The sequence below is a fragment of the Felis catus genome, chromosome D4 (assembly GCF_018350175.1).
Source record: "Felis catus isolate Fca126 chromosome D4, F.catus_Fca126_mat1.0, whole genome shotgun sequence".
NCBI classification, from domain to species: Eukaryota; Metazoa; Chordata; class Mammalia; order Carnivora; family Felidae; genus Felis; species Felis catus.
In genome coordinates this window covers 18,707,476-18,712,500 of record NC_058380.1, presented here as the reverse complement: position 1 = coordinate 18,712,500, position 5,025 = coordinate 18,707,476, and positions in this window count along the sequence as shown.

Here is a 5,025-nt window from a genome sequence, read left to right as displayed (position 1 = left end):
CACGATGTGAAGCTTTCAGATATCGCCACCCTCAGCCCCAACTAACTGCAACCGCACGGAGGCCTTCCTCGAGAACCTCCGGCCGAGCTCAGTCAGCCCGCAGACATCGGAGTGATAATCCATTGTTTTTAAGGCATTGCATTCTGGGATGATTTGCGGCACAGAAATTAATAACCAGAATAGCTATTGTTGGGACCTAGCCTGGGAACCTGAACATGAGTCAGGACATTGCTGTTAGGATGATGTTCCTCAGTGACTGGCAAAGAAAGGTATATGGCACTTGAATATAATCAGATATCTTTATTTAGGCTAGCCTGGAAAACAGATGAGGGAATGGATACTGCTCTCCCTCTAGCTTCTTGGGCACTGGCATTGAGGGACAGCACTGTGTCAGGAAGTTGCTAAATCGGAGTTCAAGGAGGAGGAGTACCTCTGCTAGAATTTCTACCTTAATCAGGGGTGCCTGGGTGGTTCAGTCGGTTAAGCGTCTGACTTTGGCTCAGGTTGTGGTCTCACAGTTCGTGGGCTCCAGCCCCGTGTTGGGCTCTGTGGGGACGGCTCAGAGCCTGGAGCCTGCTTCGGATTCTGTGTCTCCCTCTCTGCCCCTCCCCTGCTCGTGCTCTCTCTCTCTCACTCAAAAATAAACATTAAAAAAAAAGAATTTCTACCTCAATTATATGAAGTATTTCAGTGAAAGTCCTCTCCCCCCCCCTTCGTACCACAACTATATAGTTGTATTTTGCTGGGAGGACAATTAAATTAGAATCCTTTCCAAGATGGGGCGCCTGGATGGCTCGGTTAAACGGCCGACTTTGACTCAGGTCATGATCTCACGGTTGGTAAGTTTGAGCCCTGCATTGGGCTCCAGACTGACAATGTGCAGCCTGCTTGGGATTCTCGGTCTCTCCTGTCTCTCTGCCCCTCCTCCACTCGTGCTTCCTCTTTCTCTCTCAAACTCAATAAATAAACTTAAAAAAAAAAAAGGCATCCTTTCCAAGATAAGAATAGTGCCCTCAAGATTGCCCCGCTTTCTAAAGGATCAGTGCTATATCATGGTGTGATTCTGCCCTTAGCTTCTCCTTTCCAACTAGACAAATAGACAACACTTTGTAATGTTGGCTTTTCACCTTTCACAGATCTTCAAACATAGACTTGTCACTATATTCATTGTCCACCTTTGGATGGACAGATCTATATCGGGCTCATGGTACTGACAAGAACATGTTTGTTTTTGCAGCGTGTGGCTGGTCCATTTTGCAAAGCAAGAATAATGTACAAGTGTTCATAGACATAAAAATACCAGCTTTTTACCAAAGAAAAGTCATCTTCCTATTAGTCTGAATTGAACTCCTCTTTCAGATGAAAAAAAAAAATCCCAGACCTTCACAAAGAATGGGCTTCTTAATGCCCAGGTGGATAGCGGGTACGGATTTTAGTTCTTCCATGTCCTCGTTCTCCCAGGCAGGAAGATCTTAGCAGGTCTGAGTGTTTGCTTTGGGGGTTCATCCATGACTGCCGAACCGGACCATGATACCAGACTGATGTAATTTCATTTCAAGCTCTTTGTGTTTACTTGCCTACCTTGGGCGTGGTACTTAACCTTTATAGCCTCAAATTTCTCATCTGAAAAATGAGGCTAATAATAGAACCTCACGCTTAGAGTTGTTTTAAGGATTGTATAAGATACTGGCCCTAAAATGCACCCGGTGAATGCTTAACACATGGTAGCTGCCCGTGGCTTACTCGGGTGTTTTATGGGGTGTTGCTGCAGTACCCTGACTTATTGATCACTGCTTAGGAAAGGAGAAAAAGCACCTTTCCAAATCTTGATCTGCACGCTCTTGAGATGACTTGGTCTGTCATGTCCCACCTGAAGAGTCTGGGATGTTCCATCCTCATTGAATCCCCAATCTTTCTCTCATTGAACTCATCAGTCAGAAGCACAACTTGGAGAATAACCACCTCTCTGCTCAAAAACTTTCCGTGGCGGCTTGGAACTGACTGCATTCAAGTGCAGACTGGTCCACTTTGCATTCAAGAGGCCTTCCCCGCTTGGGCCCCTGGCCTACCCTTCTAGATTTTTCATGTTCCCTTTGTTGTCACCAAACCCAGTTGCATGCTTTTCTTAATACTTAACTGTGTTTTTGTTGTTGTTGTTTTTTTTTTTTTTACTTTACTCATATGGTTCACTCTGTCTGAAGTAGACATAGCCCTTTCCTCCTAACAAACCTACCCACCTTTTAGTGAAGGTCTGGCTCAACAGTTCCCTCTGAAGAACTTTCTCTTATCTCTCTTGCTTGGAATCATCTCTTCTCGAAACGTCTAGAACATGCTGTTTATGCTTCAGTTGCACAGCAGTCACATCTTATTTTTCCTATTAATATGCAGTCTTTATGGAAGCAGGAGCCATTTCTCACCTGTATTTTTATTTGCTGTAGTACTTAGCCCTGTCAAATCAGTGCTTCCCAAGCTATCTGTGAAGACAAACCAGCCTTTAAAAAATTGCAATCTGTGGCAGACTAGGGTGTTTGTAAAATATCATAAAAATGAATTACTAGAGAAGCGAAGTAAAAACCAGACTTACAAAATACAAGACTAGGGACACCTGGATGATTCAGTCAGTTAAGTGTCTGACTCTTGATTCCGGCTCAGGTCGTGAGCCCCCGTCAGGCCCAACACTGTCAGCACAGAGCGTTCTTGGGATTCTCTCTCTCCCCCTCTGTCTGCCCCTCCCCCTCTCTCAAAATAAATAAATAAACTAAAAACAAAAACCCCACAAAATACAAGCCCAGGTATATCACTATTATAGTCAATAGATGTATAATTATCCCCTCAAAGTGTTATACATGTATTTAAACACTCAATCTGTACTTTTCTCATCTCCCAATGAATAAGTACATTGACTGTATGACAAATAATATATATATATATACACACACACACACACACACACACACACACACACACACACACACACACACATACATGTCTCTGCCCCAGTTTCTGGCACAGAGCTCCTAAAACACTTATAATTTCCCTAATAAGAGCACTAGGAGCATCTTTTGTTCTAATATTTGGCCGTTGATCTTGGTTCCTGACACAGGGCTCCTAAAACTCTTGTAATTTCCTGGAAGATAGGAATGTCTTTTGTTTTAATGAGGTGACTCTGGGTGGGCACCTGGACACCTCCTGGGTGGGGCCTGGTTACCAAAAGTCCAAGCCTTGATTACAAGTTTGGAATTTTCATCCCCTCCCTCGCCATCCTCCGGAGAGGGAAGAGGAGCTGGAAAGTGGAGTTCATGATCAATCATACCTACAGGATGAAGCCTCCATAAAAATCCCCAACGTATGGGGTTTGGGGAAGGAACACATCCACCTGCTGGGAGAGTAACATATTCCAGCTCCACCAGGATAGAAGCTTCTGCACCCAGGACCCTCCCAGACCTTGTACTGGGACATTTTCTTCACCTGGACGTTCATCTGTATCTTTTATAATATTCTTTAAAAAAGGATAAACTGGTAAACATAGGTGTTTCCCTGAGTTCCGCAAGCCAATCTAGCAAATTAACCAAACCCAGGGTGGGGGTTGTGGGAGCACAGGTTACAACCTGGACAGGAAGTGGAGGGCAGTCCACTGCCCTTATCTTGTGGGACTGAGCCCTTATCCTGTGGGATCTGATGCTAACTCTGAGTGTCGGAAGCGAGTTAAATTGTAGGACATGTACCCAGTATCACAGAGCATTCCTTGGTGGGGGGAAAAGCACACACTTGTGGTGTCACACGTATTGTGAGTGTGGTAGTCATGTCAGAGTGAAGGAGACACACGGAAGAAAAGCTGAGTTTTTCCAGCTTAGGCTGGCACAAGTCCACAGGGCACACACTGAGTAGTATGACTGTGTGTAAGTGCTGGGTAACCACGTTCATTAAGGAAGTGAATCCATGGAATAGGGAATGTTTTTTTTTTTAATTTTTTTTTCAATGTTTATTTATTTTTGGGACAGAGAGAGACAGAGCATGAACGAGGGAGGGTCAGAGAGAGAGGGAGACACAGAATCGGAAACAGGCTCCAGGCTCTGAGCCATCAGCCCAGAGCCCGACGCGGGGCTCGAACTCACGGACCGCGAGATCGTGACCTGGCTGAAGTCGGACGCTTAACCGACTGCGCCACCCAGGCGCCCCTAGGGAATGTTTTATAACACACTTTCTCCTGTGCTTTTCAACTATTGTTGCTCTCAGTGTCCATTCTTTAATATGAGATAGTTCGTTATTATTTTTTCTTTTTCTCTTTTTTTTTTTAATGTTTATTTATTTTTGAGAGAGAGAGAGAGAGAGAGCGCAAGCAGGGGAGGGGCAGAGAGAGAGGGAGACACAGAATTAGAAGCAGGCTCCAGGCTCTGAGCTGTCAGCACAGAGCCTGATGCGGGGCTCAAACCCACGAGCCGTGAGATCATGCCCTGAGCCCAAGTCGGATGCTTAACTGACTGAGCCACCCAGGTGTCCCTAGGATAATTCATTATTGATAAACTGCGATGAAATTTGCCCACATTGACTTGATGATTTCTGAATCTTGATGCATTTAAACAAGAAAATCCAGGTATGATTTTCTTTTCTTTTACACACATATATATTTTTAAGTAATCTCCATACCTAATGTGGGGCTCAAACTCATGACCCTGAGATAAAGAGTCACATGCTCTACTGACTGAACCAGCCAAGGGCCCCATGATTTTCTTTTTGAAAGGATAAAGGTGGAATGGAAAAATTGCTACATGCCAGAAGTTCAGAGATATTCCCTATTGAAGAAAAGATGACAACTGTCTTCTAGGCTTAGTGTTCTGCCTTAACTCATTTATTTTCAAGAAATATCTTTTAAATTTAAGAAGTATACATCACACCATTTACATGGTTAGTCAGGAATTACACTGAAAGTTCATTAAATCACATCTAGGGAATTTAAGTGTACTCAAGTAAGTAAATTAAGTGCTGAGTTAATTAAGTTGTTAATTAGTTAATTAACTGTTAAAG